Raw genomic sequence first — 20200 nt, 5'->3', positions numbered from 1 at the left:
AAATGGGAAAGGAACAATGACAGAGGACACATATCATTGTCCCTACTAAATCTGCAGAGACTACTTAGGAAGGATAATGATGACATACATTAACTCTGACGGGTATCGCTTCCAAACAGTAGAATATCCTTTTGGAGAGGTTTCTAGAGCATTTCTAGCTCAATGTATTGTGTAAAGGGCCTGGCCATGCTGTTTTGGACTGGGCATGCCAATATATATACTGTGCAAGTAAATACTTTCCTATTTGTGATCACACAAAGGGAAGATGTGATCTAAATGGTGCATGGACTGATTTAAACTTGTGTGTGTAATAATGAGCTCAAATCAGTTACTTTGCAGCATTGCAAAGAAAACAGAAACAGCATTTGTCAGATGCAAACTACCCTTCTGCATACACTATTTCTCTGGGTTTCATTTTTTTTTAAATGAAACCCGTGTTGTTAAAAGAATGAATGAATTAAATAAAACTTGCTACTGATAAATGGTCAGACACAACCAGACCAGTGCAGTCAGTGAAACGGTGAAGATGATAGCAATATATTTAATATTAAAAAAGAAGCACCATATACGTACTCTACTGTATATTTATTGCTTATTAAAGCTTATTATAGGTCCTTATTTTTCAAGGTATTTATTCAGCTCTTCAGAGTTTGCCTGACATCATCTAAATATCATTGGCCATGGGTGAGATTGAAAGCTAGGGTAGTAAAGGATTTAGATACTTTAAAGTCTGTTTTAGGTGTTTAAGTCCAAAATTATTATTCAGAAATCCTAAACTCATTGATATCATGACTCAGGGCAATTTTAAAGTATTTAGATGGTTTCTTCATTAGTGCAAATATTTCTCTTTAGCTGTACAGAGAGTAGTTCCAGTGTTGTTTAAGCCCTAGCAGAATCTAGTAACCAGATGACACTACTCTTAAATTTTCTGCGGGCCCAATTATTACACCTCTTGAACACAGACAAGGTCTTGCTCTTTGGGGAAATACAGCTCTGGCCATTCTGTTTCAGGGGAAGGTCTGTAATGACATGTTTCATGAAACAAACTATTGTGTAAGCTATTTGACCAGAAAATAGAAAAGCCAGTGATCCTTTTGAAGAGAAATAGGCTTGAATGTTTTAGTTGCTAGAAGAGAGAGTCATTCCTTTCCCTTATGCTTTTTGTGTCTTTTCTCTCATTATTATTAAGTTCTCTTTTCTAAGAAGTAATTGACAGGTTATTTGAAGTAAGAGTTATGGTATACCATTCTTAAGGATGCTACCCAGTCCAAGGAGAATTTCTGCCTCTCAACTGTGTCTTTTTCATCTGTTATAACCATGAAAATAAGTAGAAATTAGCCAAGTGTAGTGCCAACTTATGTACAGATTGTTTTTATTTGTTTCTGTTTGCTTAAAATTAAATGGAACATTCTTCATCAGGAAATGGAAATTCTGGTTGACGTGACTATTTAGAGAAGTGTTTTCAGAAATATTTTAGTTCTTAATTTTTTCACAAACCTTTTCTAAATGGAACAAGCAAAACATTATTTATGCACTACGTTAAATGAGCACTGTCCCATGGTGCAGAAAAACTGTCTCGCAAGAATGGTAATCTGCTGCTGAACTTTGTTGCTTAAAAAATAAAACAACAACAGAAAAACTCTATACTGGTCTGTGTAGAACTCTAAAAAGTATCTACTGATTGTTTTCTACATGAAGGATTATTTTTATTCTGATAAATCAGTTCTTGTCGTTGTGTCTCTCCTTGACTCCAACAGAAGGTATACTTGTGTAAATAACTGAGAGTGTATATGGTCTTTTCAGTTACTGAAAGAACTAGATATCGGTCTGGAAAATGTGCATAAAGCCTTTTTGTTGTTGTTTTAATAGTTTTTGTGTTTTCTTTTCCAATCATGTGTGCCAAAAAAGTAATCCAGCATACTTTGAAAAGCTACCAAGAACCAAAGTGCAATCACTAGATTTAAATATAAGTCTACACCTGAGCTTTGTAATTCTATCTTTCATATACTCAGCAATCTTAGTTACAATAGTCTCAGACTGGACCAGATTCTACTTTAAGTTTTTTTCTGATGCTACTGTGGTTGTAAGTAGCAGGATTAGTTTCAAGGTTTACATATTTTGTAGAAACTGTAGTCTATGTATAAAGCGATGTTTGTTTTTTGTTTTTGTTTTTTTTCTGGCTTCCACTTCTAAGTGCCTTCAATGAGTGGCTTTGGTTAGCATGCATTATAGCTGATGACAAAAAGACAAAAGACTGGTTTGTGATGGGGACTGCACTTCAAAGAAGTGGTGGCTCCTGTCTCTGAATCAAAAAGAAATAAGCACAGTTCTCTTGATCACAATTACTTGAATGTATTAGGCAGCTGAGTAGCTAACAGTAATGTAATATGCATTTACTTAGTGTTTAGCATAGACTAAATAAAGTTCCACTCCATATTAAATGCTAAGGTGCAATTCTGATAAATAAAAGGAGCATTTTTCTTTACTTCACCTTCAAGCATGTTTTTGTGGGAAATGTTTAGTTCTGTTGGATCTCAATCTATTTGTTGTTGGTTTCTTCTCCTTCTTCTTTATTGGCTTTGTGTACCTCCCAGTATGAAAGTGTAGATTTATGATTAGCACAGTTGTAAATGTTGCTGTATTAGCCTTCCTACCTAGTTGTACTGTGTCATCTCCAGTGGTTGTGTCCTCTCTTTCTCTCTTTGGCTTTTCGACTAGTGCTTTCTTTGTCCTTGTAGTTTTGCACAAAAAAAAAAAAAAAAAATACACCTGTATTTAGATGTCTGAAGTAATGTGGTGAGACCTTTTAGTGCCATGGCAGGTGTAACACTGAATTCACTGTGCTAGCATTCTTAACTGCATTCTGTGACTTAGAATCATAGAATCGTAGAATGGTTAGGGCTGGAAGGGACCTTCAAAGGTCATCTAGTCCAACCCCCCCATTCTTTCTCTGCAGTAGATAAATAAGTAAAATGTCACTCTCAACAAATGAAGAGTAATTCATTGTCATCTGCATTAAAATGGGTTGGAATGTTAGCTTGGTCCAAAATAGCAAAAAGTAATTCCAGTCAGGACTAGAGGGATGGCTAAAAGAGGATAGAGTAGGGAATGGAATGGCTACTGAAGAAGAAAACTGGGTAGACTGAGGGGAAGACAACTTGAGCAATCTTTTTGCTGTGGTCAGAACTGGGCTCACATACTATACAGTGCTACTTGAGTAGTATACAAATATTACTATAAGGAGATGCATAAACCACCTCCCAATGACCTGTTGGGAATGAGGTTAGAGGTATTCCCATCAAACACCTTTGCCCTCCTCCCACATAAAGTAACTAAATACAACCCCAAAAATGAATCTTGGGGATGTGAGTTTTCTTCATAGTGCAGAATGTTGCTTAGTGCTCTACAAATAGGCTCAGGTAAAGAATACACTTCATTATATATAGTAGAGTGAAAAACATAGGCCAAGTCTCCCATGGTTTCCAAAATTACTGATGATAAAGTATTAATTAAAGAAAGTAATTTTCCTGATGTAGGAAAACTTGACTATAGCATGCTGAATAAGTGTTCAGCTGGGTTTGGAATGGCCAGAGTGAATATTTTTCTTGATATAAGACTAATTTTTTTTTTCCCAAAAACAAATATTCCTTCTTACCTGTGAATATTTCCAATTTTTAATGGTGCTTAAATTAGATTTTATTTATACTTAAAACAGTACTTTGGAGAATTATCCGAAATCCACTCAGAAGTGCATTTCAGTGTATGAAGTTTTCTAAGGTTTTTATAATACTGTACTAGGGGCATCAGAATGAACTGTAGCAATTTGAGAGAATTAAGGTGTAGACATTTTTATAATCTCCCACTTTATCCATTGGGTCTGGCTTTCATCCCACCAAATTTTTGCAGATTATCAAAGTAGGAGTTAATTAATGTGTTCAGTAACAGAATGCATCATCGTTCTGGAGGCTTGCCATCAAGGAGGTGGAGATGCACCTTTCAGAGCTGCGTATGCTTTCCAATGTACAGGAAAGCAAAAGAAGACTTTTCTAGAGAAAAAGAATGAACAGGTATTCTCCAGGGATAGTAGGTGAAGAGAGAATGCATATGCATTATGTGTCAATAACATTATAAAGAAGTTGGCTTACACTTGAATGCTGCTGAAAGATGAGCAGCAAACCCGAAGCACAAAGCTTGAACTAACTTCCGCACAGCAGCCGAATGTGGATAGTGGTCCATTCTTCAGCCATCTGAGCAGCTTTTTGCTTTCTACTGTGTCAAGCACGAACAAAAAGGAGTGTAATGAAAGGAAGAATAACAACGTAGCTATTCTTGATGCTTAATCACAATCTAAAGAATGCAAACAGCCATTGGTTTTACACTGTCAATTAGCTGATGGGACTACGCACTTCGTAAGTGTGTAAAAGGGTTGCCTGTTTAAAGTGAGGACTGGATAGGGAAGGAGCTGAGACAAATCTCCTAACAACAGTTTTTTCAAACTTTTTATGCTGCAGCTCTCACAGTGAGCTGTGTTATGTAAAGGGTACTGCAGTGAGTTGAGGATTGAATTAATGGTATTCAGCAGAGGCAGGAGGAAAGGGTAGGAGATGGGAAAGTGTCATAAGATGTTTGGAGACTTCTCTATGTGATGGAGAATTGTAGGAGTGGCAGAGACAGATAAAGGAGTTAGAAGGGGTTAAGATGGCATCTCAGGATCTGATGAACAGTAGTTCATTTACCCTTCAGGATTCTGTAGACAAAATGATATCTGATAACATCACTGAGTTTCTACTACAAATGGTATGAATGCAGAGGGCTACCTGGATTTCACCTCCTCCTAATTTTTAGTGTTTGACTCCGAAATCACTGTGATAAAATAAGACCATTTTAAAAAAAATAATTTTTGCTGTTGAATCTTAATAAAGAGAAATTTTTGATCATGTAAAAACAAATCCATTTTCTATCAATATGCAATAGATACCTGAGGACATAATCTGAACAATGACATTTAAGAAATTCTTTTAAAATCATACCTACAGCAACACAGAGTCATAAAATCTTTCAAATATCAAACTGATGCTGTACACTATACAGGAAATAATAAAACAAAGATGTAAAATGACACATTACAATAAATAAAGTTTGAACTCTGAAAATAGATGATTTATGGGATATTTCAGTAAGCTTTCTAAATTATGAAGAATAAGCATCTTTCAGTGATTGTTTTTTTCAGACATGACAACTTTTTAGGCATCTCAGAATTGTACCTGCCAAAGAAACACAAAACCAAATTGTTAATGACAGCATGTACCTTTCTTGTCCAAAGGAAAAAAAAAAAATCTGATTAGAAACACTCCCCTGTGTACATGGGGGGAAAAAAAAACTCATTTATGTATGAATACAAAATGAAAAAATGTCTTTAAAAAAAAATCCCCACATACTGAGACATGACATGCCATGGAATGATGTTCAATGACTAAATGTCATCCTGTGAATTCTTGTCTTTTTTTCTTTTTGCGAATATCAGCATTTCTCTCAATTAATAATGAGATGTGCTGGCAGATAAGACAAGCTAAACATATTATCAGAAGAAATAGCAATTAGAGGTATGTATGTTACATGGTATTTGTTTGAAAATCTTTTCACTTAGCAGCAGGGAGTGTGGACCACTACAAGCACAGTAAAACTGAGTTTCTTACCAGCTTTGCAGAGATTTTCCACCATTTTTGTTGCCATATAATTAGAGGCTTTTCTCTTTGCAGAAATTGAGTATACCACACAGATTATGACCTAGTAATGAATGAGCTGCTAGACAAGCTGCCACAAGGGTGATCCTCCTGCACTTGTTTTTCTGAGCTATTGAATTTGATTTGAATTCCTATTCAGGTTGCTTAAATGCCAACGCTGTTGACCGCCTTACACTGTTAACCACTTCACTTGGATTTTGCATATATGGACCTAAAATGTGTATACATGATCAAAAATTTTCTCAGGTGCTCTATATATAAATGCATACTTTATGAAGTGAGCCAGCTAGAATAGCTGGGTCATATTCAGTTTTCACTCACAGGAACAAAATCTTCTTTCTATTCTTTCTATCAATACAGAATTTATCCCTGGTATATACTTTATTTTGTGCCAATGTTCTTTTCATCTGTTCCAAGTAATTTGGAGACTGTAGGATAGTTTTTCAGTCTAACAACTTTTACTAGCTGAAAGCTTTTGACATACTGCAGAGCATCCCTTTTATTTCATTCCAGATGACATCTCCTTTCCAAATATATGGTGGAACAAAGTTTGCTCCTGTTTCATACAGTGTTTTTTTTCTTTATGAAAAGTCCTTGTTCTCTTACAATTGTTTTCTACATGCTCCCGTTTATTTTCTAGTAAGAAGGAATAGGAATAGAAACAGAAAATTATGTTCCTAGTCCAATTTCACCTGTGTCATGTGGTCCAGGCTTGTTTGATGACATGGTAGAACTGTTTTAATAGTTGTTCTTTGTTTCCAAATGTGAGTTTGCATCTGATTTTCTCTTTGCTTCCAACATATGAAGACTGCTGTCCTAGTTTTTGCTCTTCTGTAAAAATTGTGTTCAGGATTCATAGAATCTTAGAATGGTTTGGGTTGGAAGGGACCTTAATGATCATCTAGTTCCAACTCCCCTGCCACGGGCAGGGACACCTTCCACTACACCAGGTTGCTCAAAGCCTCATCCAACCTAGACTGCTATAAGATCTCTCCGTACCCTTGCTTTCTCCAGGCTGAGCAACCCCAACTCAGTAAGCCTGTTTCTTTCTGGTTTTTTGAACCATAACACAGGTAGATTCATAGAATCCTAGAATCGTCTGGTTGGAAGAGACCTTCACGATCATCGAGTCCAACCATTCACCCTGCACTGTCAGGGGTGAACCCCTGACAGTGTCACTGTCAACTAAACCATGTTACTCAACACCAAATCTACATGGTTTTTAAACACCTCCAGGGATGGGGACTGCACCACCTCCCTTGGCAGCCTGTTCCAATACTTCACAACCCTCTCTGTAAAGAAATTCTTCCTGATATTTAACCTAAATTTCCCCTGGTGCAACTTGAGGCCATTCCCTCTCGTCCTGTCATTCATAATGGGGGAGAAGAGACCGACCGCCATCTCCCTACAACTTCTTTTCAGGTAATTGTAGAGAGCAATAAGGTCCCCCCTGAGCCTCCTCTTCTCCAGACTAAACAGTCCCAGCTCCCTCAGCCGCTCCTCATAGGACAAGTTCTCTAAATCCTTCACTAGTTTTGCTGCCCTTCTCTCAACCCGCTCCAGCACCTCAATGTCCTTCTTGAAGTGAGGGGCCCAAAACTGGACACAATAGTCCAGGTATGGCCTCACCAGTGCTGAGTATAGGGGGACAATCACTTCCCTGCTCCTGCTGGCCACACTGTTTCTGATACATGCCGGGATTCTGTTGGCTTTCTTGGCTGCTTGGGCACACTGCTGGCTCACGTTCAATCGGCTGTCGACCATCACCCCCAGGTCTTTCTCTGCTGTGCAGCTTTCCAGCCACACTTCCCCAAGCCTGTAATGCTGCAGGGGGTTGTTGTGGCCCACGTGCAGGACCCAGCACTTGGTCTTGTTGAATCTCATGCAGTTGGCCTCAGCCCATCGATCCAGTCTGTCCAGGTCCCTCTGTAGAGCCTCCCGACCCTCAGGCAGATCAACACTACCTCCCAATTTGGTGTCATCTGCAAACTTGCTGAGGGTGCACTTGATCCCCTCATCCAGACCATTGGTAAAGATGTTAAGATGATTCTTTCATATCTATCAATTTTTATATTTTCTTACCTGAATATTAATTTGTTTTACCCATATTTCTAATGCGTCCTATAACCTCTTTGTAGATTTCTGTATCCTGACCTGCTAATATCACCTGTGAATTTTATTAGTACTTAGGAAATTTGGCTACAATTGAAATTTATGCAGTTTGCTTGAAATAAATCTGGGAAATTTTGACAGATTTTATTGTGGGAATCAACACCAAAAAAAAAAAAAGGCTATCCAGATTTTGCTTTGGAAAAAGCAAATTACTGTATGTAATTACAATTTCACCCCTAAAAAAAACTGTCGGTAGAAAAGAGTTATAAAGTTCTAGGGTGGATCTGACAAGTTCCACAGTCACAGTAATGCAGACTGTAGCAGTAATTTGGCGGTCACTTCTGAAGTGTATTGATGGTCGGTCTTACTACTGAATTGTCTTGTGTCAGCAAAACAATGCCAACAACATATATTTATAGATTAACACCTTTGTGCCAGTCTCACTGTATAGAGCAAGAATTTTGGGAATTAGAAATTAAAACATCCTGTCATGATAGCAGCTTCTGCACAGGTGCTGTTGAACTGTTTGTTCCAAAGGCAACTGTATTGTTTCTTTTGTCTGTTTATTTTAAAAAACAAACAAAAGAAATAACTGGAAAAAGAGACAAAGATATATACAGTGCAGAGTAGTTCAGTGTGCTTACATTAATGTAAGAAATGCTTTTTCTTAATATATTTACTATATCATAGAACTGTTTTGTGAGATCTTTCAAGAAATTTGAGCTTCAGATTCTTTCCAACCTGAAACTTTGTTATTAAATTATCTCATAAGATCGTAGGACAAGTCTCTTCAGAAGGGATCTTTGAAGGTCTTTAATGAAGCCTTCTGCTGAAAGCAAGGTCTGCAAGGTTAGATGAACTTGTTCAGGGATTTGTCTAGTTGGGTCTTAAAACCCGTAAGGACAGAGATTGTACAGCTTCTGTGATCAACTTGTTCCACTACTTGACACTTCTCATGGTGAAAATCAGTCTAAATGTCTCTTATTTCAACTTAAGGCCCTTGATCCATGTCTTTCTGATACTGGGCATCCCAAAACTGTATGCAGTATTCTGCTTGTGAGCTGGTTGGTACTGAGCATTTTTTTTTTCAGATTTCTTTGCTATTTTCAGCCCAACTTGTTAAAGGAGTTCTCAGTGCTGAAGATACTGGCTTCAGTCCTTTCTTAATCCTCAGCAACTTGCAATTACTCCTTCCTGGGGAAAAATCTTGTTTCTGTTTGCTCTCAAAAGACATCAATGTGAGTCATTGGAGGAGAAGGGCAAGAAGCACCCTCCCTACTAAATTTGCTGCATTTAGCAGCAGCATGCTGTCTATGGGATTCTCCTCCTTTGACAGAGGTCTTTGCCTTGGGGATGTCACCCTGAATAATCTAAAGTGATCAGTGTTCTTGTTATTGATTGTGGTACAGCCATACAGCACGGCACACAAGCACTAATTTACATGGCAAAATAGCATCATCACAGAGATAGAGCATAACAAATCTTTATCTGGAAGGTGGCTGAAAATTTTAGCAGAATTTTTAGTGCAATTACTCAGGAAAAAGAGCTACATTTTTCAGGATGATTTAACCTCAGCAGCCATGGGAAGTGATTCTATGTTTTGGGTCCAGCAGGCTGTTGGCATTTTCTCCTCTCTAAATATCCCCTGCCCCCAGAAGCAGCAACCTACTTCTCCTTAAGCAAGCAGCGAATGTAGATGTTTTATTTTCTTCCCTAAGCATCAACTTACCAGTCCCACACAGGTATCTGCCTCTTCTTAATGTTCAGTTAAGCCAGTTACCTCCTCCATCAAAAAGCCGCTGATGTACACTGATCAGCCCTTCTTCTCGTCACAAAACAGTGAAATTAGTAGGTCTTTCTCTGTGCTGGGATGTGGTAGGTATAGAAAAACCTGTTGGAACAGTAGGTTTCAACTGGGATAAAAAAGATGGGATACCATAGAAACATTTAAGTTGGAAAAGACCTCAAAGATCACCAAGTCCAACCATAAATCTAACACTGCCAAGTCCACCACTAAACCATGTCCCTAAGCACCACATCTACATGTCATTTAAATACTTCCAGGGATGGTGACTCAACCACTTCCCTGGGCAGCCTCTTCCAGTGATTGATAACCCTTTAGGTGAAAAATTTTTCCTAATATCCAATCTAAACCTCTCCTAGCACAACTTGAGGCCGTTTCCTCTTGTCCTAACATTTACCACTTGGGAGAAGAGACTGACACCCACCTTACTGCAATCTCCTTTCAGGTAGTCTGGTGAATCATGCTGATGTCTATCAAAGAAGGGTATCTTAAAATGTATAGCTGTTTTGTGATGAGCAATTATAAACTTTAAGGTCTGAATGAACTTCTTTCAGACCAAAGGAAGCTTCTCTGTACACCAAACAGATGCTATGCCTGGCAGGAATCTTTCCTGCGTAAAATACAAATCGCAGCTGATCCAGGGCTGTTCAGAACTCTGCTAGCTGCTAATCTTGTCTAGTGGACATTACCCTATGGGCTGGCAGAGTTGACTCTGTTCAGTGGAAATTTCTCTTTTTATCTGAAGAGTATTCCAGCTATTATAGCTTTTTGCCTATTGATGTTGCAGAAACCTTCCAGAAATCTCATCAACATTGAAATAACATTTTTCTATACTTCATACTGTTAGCAAAGAGATAAACATCAATAATGTGTAATGGCCATCTACACTTTTGTTAAAAGTGTTATTAGTCATTTTTATTGAGCTTTCTTTTTATTTTTTTTTTTTTTATTTTTGCTAACGATTTTATTCAGTATTTATTTGGTTTACCCCGAACATTTTTACCATCCTTGTTATGAATAAGCCAGGGTATAATCAACCTCGCAGAAACAACTTAGGGTCATTGTGGGGTGGGAGTAGGACTGGTACTAGTAATAAATGTCCATAAATGCTTCTGATTTTTCTGAAGTGTCTTCCCACACGAAAATAATATTAATTTGTTTAGATATTGATGTTTCAGAGGATCTTGTTTTTATCTCTGTGAGAAGGGAAGTTAGATGCTTCAAATTAAACCAGAATGAATAATCAGCTTTGATTTACCAGGTGGGCTTAGCATGGTTTTAAAGCTCAATTTTGTCAATAGTTTTTCCAGTCAAGGTTTCTATCATTTCAGTAATAACTGACTTCTTTAATAGTCATAAATCCCATAAGATTCTATATATGTACGTAACATAGTGGAAGGTCAGAAAACTTTTTCCTAAATCAACTGACAGGTACAGCATATAGTGAAGTCCAAAATTCTGCAAACAGGGAAATAAATAAAAAGAAAAATAACAGCCAAAACAAACAAAAAAAAAACCTCACACCCTCAAGTCAGAGTTGCAATACACTAAAAGCTCACTGGAATGATAAAAGGCAAAAAATTTCTGAAGAAAAATAAGCAGAACGTTGTATCCTAAACTCCACTCAGAATAAGGCCTCCACCTGCTACATACCAATCAAACGCACGAGATAGTAAATGCTCGCATTCAAAGAACAAATTGCACTCTGCCATTTCCTTTTATGCGGAAATGGAGGGAAAAAGCTAACTGTAGCTCTACAACTCAGAAGAAAGTTGCCCATAAGTATGGCTGTGTAATACAGCTGTTTTGAATGGTTTCAAATTCTGGAGCTTTTAGATTTGTATTTCGGGAGGTTCTCTGTGCATCCACAAAGAGTGTGATCTCACAAGGTGGTTTTTTTCGGGCATGAGACTGTCCCATCAGTGGATCATCCCACTGTTTTGGAAGGGCAGTTTGCTGCCCAGCTGCCCTAAGGTCCTCCTTATGTGCTGCTATTGTGAATTTCAGGAATACCATATGATTGTTAGGGTGATCTTAACAACGTCTAGGGCAACCGTAAGTGTGCCCACTTCAGTGTTCTATGTTAGATAAGGAGTCTCTTTACATTTGTGCTTTGGCTCACCTCAGAGTATTTTCAGAGTGCTGTAACTCAATTCTTTCCTGATGACCCAGAATTGGTAAGAAGGGCTGTCCTGTAAGAGCGCAACTAATGAGCTCTAACCCTTAATGGACATTAGCTCACGGGATCAAATTGGAGCCAGTCAGCTATAACCTTTCAAATATATATAACATGGACTGCTGGTCCTCTGCAGCAAACGATTCACTCTACGATTTTCATTACTGTTGTCCCATGCTACTTGCTAAACTAGATATAGTCTATGTTCATCCCTCTATTGTATTTTCTACTGCTTCAGCAATAGTGGGAATATATCTTCTCTACCTCATATGACTCGGAGAATCTGTAAGGGGTCACACAGCTTTTGAAGAAAAGCAAGCATTTTTAGATCCAGTGATCTCAGCTGGATTGAGCTTCATAAATATCAAGGACATCATAAGACAGATAAAAATAGAGTGGATATTGAATATTTGATGCAGCTATTTTTATTCTAATATTTGATAAGAATGTTATGTCTGAACTGATTGCTTGGTAGTAAATGCACATTTCACTGATTTTAGCTGAGATTATATGACAAGGTCAAAGTTCAACCTTCATCCAAAGTAATTTCTGCTGAGAACGTGGGATATTCAGTTCAAGCTTTCAACCCAAGTAAACAAGCATGGTTTAGAATTTTTTGCAACCTGCCAGTTTTATAAATTGGAATTTTAAACTAGTGTATATTTGTCAAGCATGCCAAGGTGTGAGAAATTCACTAGGGAAGAACAAAAATATAATTTATTGACTGCAGTGTTTTTCAAATTGTTTAAATGTTATTCCCTATTCCTTTCCTGTCTCCTTTCTCTGAACTTACTAAGCTATACCTTACTGAGGACTAAAAATACAAGGTTATTATGAACATCTCTATACAAATAAGTAAATTTGTTTCATTATTCCGAAGAATGAAGGGCACTAGAAGGTCTTGATATTCCCGGAAATAAACCTGCATGTGGTTTGCTGTGCTTTATCCTGTCTGTGATTATGACGACAGCATTGAACTCATTTTCTCTGAAACTGTTTCAGTCCTGTAAAAGAACTGTCAATCCACTCACTGACATAACGGCAACGTGCAATCAGTAGGGCTTCCTAAGCTAGCAACCTCTGCCTGCTATCCTTCTGCCCTTACAGAGATCTCTCTTTCTCTCATTCTTTTCTCTGCAAACTGACTGACTATGGCAGTCCAACAAGTGCCAGCAGTAGTAGTTTACAGTTTCCAGTATCTTGGCTCTAAACTCAGTGGCCTCCAGTGCTTTCCAGGCTTTGTTTCACCCCACTTGCAGTCCTCAGTAACCTGGACTCGGCATCTGTCATCTCAGTTTATTCCTTCATTTTCAATTCTACTTGGGAGGCTTTTGTTTCACAGCTGAGAATATTTTTCTACATTCCTCATCCTTGGTCTGCTGCCCAAATGCTCTAAATTTCCTGGAGTCCTTTCAGGCTTGTTCACTAGTTTTGGACTGACTATTCAATGACTTTCTACACAAACTTTAGGCTTGTTATCCTCTTAGTGGAAACTGTCAGAAGATCAGATACTTCTTTGATTAAAGACCTTGCTAGGACAAGCATGTACTCAGAGGAAGATGGAAGCAGAGAAAGGTGGAGAGCTCAGACAGTATGTTTCAAGAAATATTTACCCATTCCATATCTTATGCTAAATTTTGTATTAGTATATTCTACTGAAAATGCTCCTTGAAAAATACTACTCAAAACATTCACTTTAAGCAATTTGTACTAATTTTGCCGAATTCTCCAAAGAGGTATGTGGTATTGTTTAATATATCCTTTCACCATAAATTTCAAGGCTGTTAGTGCTGTAATCAAGAAATAAGCTTGGTTTAGAAATTGAAAAATGTCCAACATTAAGGGACAATAACCCTCCTGCTCTTCTGTTGGAAAATTCTGCAGATAGTGACAGAAAACAATTGCCATTGCTTTTTTTTTGTATTTTTATTTTTAATTCTGGGAACAGAGTAATATGTCATCACCTTGTAAAGTACACATTTATACAAGCTTTCAGAGATAAAACAAACAGCATGTTCATCCTCTGTGAAGCAAACTTTGAAGGAAACTGGATGACCACTCTGTTTACTATATACTCTGCCAACTGTGTTGCAAATTAATGTACTGAAGACTGCTGGGCAAAACGGTTTGCAGATTTTCAGTATGAGTGTGAACTGTTGCCATAAATATAGGTTTATAGATCAAACACTTGGCAGTGCTGAGAACATTGAGAATGATGGCAGCTCTCCACAGAAGGAAATGGTGTTTTGTGTGACCTTCCAGGCATCTTCTGTGTGGATTAGCACAGGCGCAGTCTCTGGATTGCTGACACCAGGCACAAACCCAGTAAGAAAAGTATGTGTGTTTATTACTGGAGAGTAGAGGGCAACTTTGCATCTTCGCAGCAGGTTGTTCCCTCCCTCTAAAATACTGTTATTTCCTGTCTTCTAGCTCCAATTCTCAAAACTGGCCTGCGAAAAATAGACATGACTAGCACGGTAGCCATTACAGCCTGTGTAAACAGGCTCAGGAGCTGTGGTGTTGATAATGAAATGAGGTTTGAATTTGAGCCTAATTCTTCAGTGCGTTAAGGACTCTCAGTTTCACTAATAAGATCTGAGGTCATTCAGCATTTTTTGCAAGGAATTCAACACCTTGCAGAATTAGTGTCTGGCTGAATTCAGATGAGATGCACAGAACAGGTTAATTATGATGAACAAGTACTAAAGAAACATTTGACACTTCATGATACAGTAAAAGAGATGCCGTTGTGGCTGGTCACTAACATCCCGGAACTGTTGAGTTGAACAAAAGATTAATCACTTATAGAGTATGTAAATAGGTTTACAGATTTTTAAATATTGCCTTCTGATTATTTTTTAAATATCTGGGTTCATCTTTTTAGGCTTTTCTTTTCAATAAGTAATCTCATTCAGTTTTAACGTAGGCTAGAAACATTCAGCTCTGATGTCATTCTTTTAATGCAGGCCATTCCAAACATTGCAATTAAACCAGCAGAAGCTGTGGCATCCATTTAAATGGGGGAAAAAAAAAAGTAAATCTGGAAATTCTTGTATGTTGATCTTTAGGAGCTGAAGGTTAATAAAAGATTATAAGTATCAAATTATTAATTAAAATTATTTAATTTATATGTTATTGTGCTTTCTATTTAACTACATTATATTTATGTATATTTAATATTTACTTTTCATAATTTAACTATAATAAATATTCCATAATAATAATTTGATATATTTAAACAGCATATTTTGTCCAAGAGTATTCTATGTGGAATAACTTCCAACTCCTACCCCAACTTCTGCTTAGTTTTCAACACATAGACTCTAGTGAAATTACAAAAGTGCTAACGATTTGTTTTCAGTGCTGATTGATATGTCAGAAAACATTTTTCCTAATTAAGTCAATATTCAATTTTTAAAAACTATGATAATGGAAAACTAAGTAATTTTGGTTTACAGAATCACAGAACGTTAGGGATTAGAAGGGACCTCAAAGGATCATCTAGTCCAATCCTCCTGCTGGAGCAGGACCACGTAGATCAGATCACACAAGAACGCATCCAGATGAGTTTTGAACATCTCCAGAGAAGGAGACTCCACAACCTCTCTGGGCAGCCTGTTCCAGTGTTACGTTACCCTTCTCAACTCTAATTATCAGTGCTAAACTTAGCATATACTTTTACTGTAATTTACTGTAAGATAGGAGATGGATTCCATTTCTTGTTTTAGAAGATCACTTTTTCTGTGGTAGTCAGTTATAACATTAACAGCAAATGCTGTGTAGATTCATTCTCATTGCTACTTTCCTTCACACTGAATACAGGTAGAGAGCACTGAAGACACTGGAGCCATCAAGTGGCCCTGGAATTTGCTGAAGGGCAGAGTACTCTGATTCTACTTCATATTTATTAATAAATCTGAGAACTGCAATAGCTTTTTATGAATTTCAGACGTATGTGGAGGGAACAGTGTAACACATACATGAGACAGAGGGAAAAATTTACAAACAACTGGTTGAATTAGAGTATACTCAGTTTACTTCTGAGATGACTGAGGTGACAGCACTTGTTACCTAAAGGACAAATTCTCTTATGGCTGCTTTTCATTATTCTCATAAAAAAAATCCTTAGAAATACAGAAGTATTATCAAAGATTATGAATGAGTAACTGATGTATTTGATGTTAGGTGGAGATAATCACTGGAAGCATTGCTTTTTGGAATAAATCGAATGAAATGGCTAACTGTTACCTAACATTTGCTGTTTGTCACCCCAAAGTGTGTTTTTCTTGGGCTCTCTCGGCATGTAGCAATTTAAGGTCTAATCAGAACTTGAGGTTTAAATCTTTATTTGCCTTTTTCACCACGGCGACACCTGCCTGTGTTGGGGCAGGAGCTGCGCTGGTGCCATTGCACAGAGCAAGCCCTAGTCCCGCGGGCCTGAGCGCAGTGTCGGATCCAGATGGCTTCAGCTTCTCTTACTTAAATATTCTGGCCCCTAGACCTCTCTAGGCTACTTTTATTGTTCATTTTCTCACTTTCCTCATAGAGGACTGTGTTTACAAGTTCTTACCTTCACTAGTAGCAGCCTAACACTTAAAAAAGGTTGTCAGATGCATACTGGAGAACTAATAACTTGCACAGTAACATAGTTAAGTTGAATTCAGTTCAAGCTGACGTGTTCAGTGACAGGGTAACTGCTCATGGGATTGCGAATAAGTGGAGGAAGTTCCTAAAACTTAATCTCTGATTCCAAAGAATTACGTGATATTAATACAGGAAAGCTTCCAGAATCAATAATTTACTTGTAGTTTTCTACAGAACTCTTCATGGATGAGAGCAATGAAATACGAGATGAAGTTTGAGAGGAAATTTTTATTTTTGGACTGGACATTATATATTGATACTTGTATGTGCACGGGTAGGAGAGAGGAGGAAACAATACAGTAACTTGATTTTTAATTTATTTTGAGGAATGGAATAGTTCTGTAGCATGTGGTAATTTCTTAATTAACATTGATCCTTAAAATATGGTATTGCTGTTGTGAACAACATTTTGACTTACAGTCTTGATCACACAGTGAAGACAAAATCTTTAAACTAAGATCAAAACAGATTGCAAATATTCATGGATACATATAAACAATAATGACTAGGAAAAGGACCTAAAAATTGTTTAGGGTTGATTTTAAGAAGGTCAGAAGAAGGACAAGTACAATAGTAGTATGTCAATCCACCAAATATTTTATTTGTTTCTGCACTAATTTGAGAAGTAAGGGAAACAAACAGGAAGAGCTGAAATCTTAATTAACAATCACAACAGTTACTTAATTGGCATGTGAGACACTCAGTGGGATAATTCACATGATTAGAATATTAGTGGGTATAATTTGCTCCAGAAACATCTGCAAGGGGGGGAAATGAGAGCTTTGCATGGAAAGTAGGTCCATAAAAGATGATGTGCCTTTCTGGACAAAGATAAAATGGTCAAATGAGCTGTGAACCACCAGTTAAAAATTGATTCTTTGGAGAAACAAGACTTTTTCTGGAAGAAAAAAAAAGGCAAAATTTGGAACTGTACAGACAATGATAGTAAAAGCTTTATAGAGAATGGATACAACAAGGCACAAAACTTCCAGCATATTTTGGAAAATGGAGGAGGAAAAAAAAAAAGCAAACAAAAAAGAAAATTAGATATGTAGTTCTAAACATTGTGGAGAAACAATAGAAAATGTGAAACCAGGACAAAGCGTGCGTGAGAAAGACTATCACAGAAGGCAAAGGCAGGGACTGGGAGAATGAAGAACCGCGCACTGTAGGAGAAGATCAGGTCCGAGACCATCTTAAGAACCTGAAGGTGGACAAGTCCATGGGACCAGATGAGGTGCATCCACAGGTTCTGAGGGAACTGGCTGATGAAGTTGCTAAGCCACTATCCATCATATTTCAGAAGTCGTGGCAATCTGGTGAAGTTCCCACTGACTGGAAAAGGGGAAACATAGCCCCCATCTTTAAAAAGGGGAAAAAAGGAAGACCCAGGGAACTCCAGGCCAGTCAGTCTCACCTCTGTGCCCAGCAAGATCATGGAGCAGATCCTCCTGGCAACTATGTTAAGGCACATAGAAAATAAGGAGGTGATTGGTGACAGCCAACAGGGCTTCACTAAGGGCAAATCCTGCCTGACTAATTTGGTGGCCTTCTATGGTGAGGTTACAGCATTGATGGATAGGGGAACAGTAACTGACATTGTCTACCTGGACTTATCCAAAGCATTTGATACTGTCCCACACGACATCCTTGTCTCTAAACTGGAAAGACATGGTTTTGATGGATGGACCACTCGGTGGATAAGGAACTGGCTGGATGGTCGCACTCAAAGAGTTGTGGTTAACGGTTCAATGTCCACGTGGAGGCCAGTGAGGAGTGATGTTCCTCAGGGGTCAGTACTGGGGCCCAGTGCTATTTAACATGTTTGTTCGAGACATGGACAGTGGGATCGAGTGCACCCTCAGCAAGTTTGCAGATGACACCAAGTTGTGTGGTGTTGTGGACACGCTGGAGGGAAGGGACGCCATCCAGAGGGACCTTGACAGGCTGGAGAGGTGGGCCTGTGAGAACCTCATGAAGTTCAACAAGGCCAAGTGCAAGGTCCTGCACGTGGGTCGGGGCAATCCCAAGCACAAGTACAGGCTGGGCGGAGAATGGATTGAGAGCAGCCCTGAGGAAAAGAACTTGGGAGTGCTGGTGGATGAGAAGCTCAACATGAGCCAGCAATGTGCACTGGCATCCCAGAAAACAAATCGTATCCTGGGCTGTATCAAAAGAAGTGTGGCCAGCAGGTCGAAGGAGGCGATTCTGCCCCTCTACTCAGCTCTCGCAAGACCCCACCTGGAATACTGTGTTCAGCTCTGGAGTCCCCAACACAAAAAGGACATGGAGCTACTGGAAGGAGTCCAGAGGAGGGCCACGAAGATGATCAGAGGGCTGGAGCACCTCTGCTATGAAGACAGGCTGAGAGAGTTGGGGCTGTTCAGCCTGGAGAAGAGAAGGCTCCAGGGTGATCTTATTGCAGCCTTCCAGTACCTAAAGGGGGCCTACAGGAAAGCTGGAGAGGGACTTTTTACAAGGGCGTGTAGTGATAGGACAAGGGGCAATGGATTCAAACTGAAAGAGGGGAGATTTCAATTAGATCTAAGGAAGAAATTCTTTACATTGAGGGTGGTGAGGTACTGGAACAGGTTGCCCAGAGAAGTTGTGGATGTCCCATCCCTGGAAGTGTTCAAGGCCAGGTTGGATGAGGCTTTGGGTAACCTGGTGTAGTGGAGGGTTTACCTGCCCATGGCAGGGGGGTTGGAACTGGATGATCTTTAAGGTCCCTTCCAACCCTAACCATTCTATGATTCTATGAAAAGTTTACAGTCCTTAGAAAACAAAAAAATCCTACAAAATAAAGAAATAAAGTTCAAGAAAGTAGGCTTAAACAAATTCAGAGAACTGGTAGGAAAATACAATAGGAAGGAAATGTAGAAATCCATTCTACGTTTAAGTAGAATGAATTTCGAAGCCGTTCAATCTCCTTAGACTAAGTTAAAACATGCATGTATCTAGCTTGGGACACAGAAAGACTAGAAAATATGAGCAGGGATGAATTTCATGTGATGAAATCTTCAATGGTCTCAAACAAAAGAGTATGTACATAATGTGGAAAATAAATCAAACTATTAAGGACATTAAAAATAGCACAAAAACCCAGGCACAAAATCAGAAGTTTCAAGGTAGAAAAGAAGATGCTTTTGGCAAGAGTTTATGAAGGAAAAAAAGAAAATATTGCATAAGTGAAATTCTTCCACTTAGTGCTAAGAGAAAGATTAAGGAAGGAGTAGATTTACCAATCAATAAGAACGAAAACTTATCGAAAAATAACACTGCAGTTCATTTAAAAGCTTTCATGGTGACTACTTCATTAAAATTACACTTTGGCTCTCAAAAGACTGGCTCAGTTAACCTCAGAATCTTGAATTATTATTACCAGGAATATTAAAAAAGAGAAGATTTTATAAAAATAAAAAACTAGTGTCTGCCCATAAAAAGATAAACAACAAAGACATGACAGTCAGTTTACCTTACTAGAAAAGCACTGGAGCAATAATCAACTGTTGAACTATCTATATACCTGAAACTAGATAGGTCTAACATCAGTTCACTAAGAAAAAGACTTGTGCCACCAACCTGCATTTTTTTCCTGTATCAAAGTAGAGGATCTTGTAAATAGGAAAGATGCAGTAGAAGTTTCATCCCTTGACTACTGTAAGTCTGCTTTCCTGTCTTGTGACATTTCGGTAGGAGAACTAAAGGAATGTAGAATAC

This window comes from Tauraco erythrolophus, chromosome 5 (genome assembly GCF_009769465.1).
Source record: "Tauraco erythrolophus isolate bTauEry1 chromosome 5, bTauEry1.pri, whole genome shotgun sequence".
In the NCBI taxonomy this organism is placed as follows: domain Eukaryota; kingdom Metazoa; phylum Chordata; class Aves; order Musophagiformes; family Musophagidae; genus Tauraco; species Tauraco erythrolophus.
The sequence above is the reverse complement of the archived record's forward strand: the minus strand, read 5'-3'. Positions refer to the sequence as shown.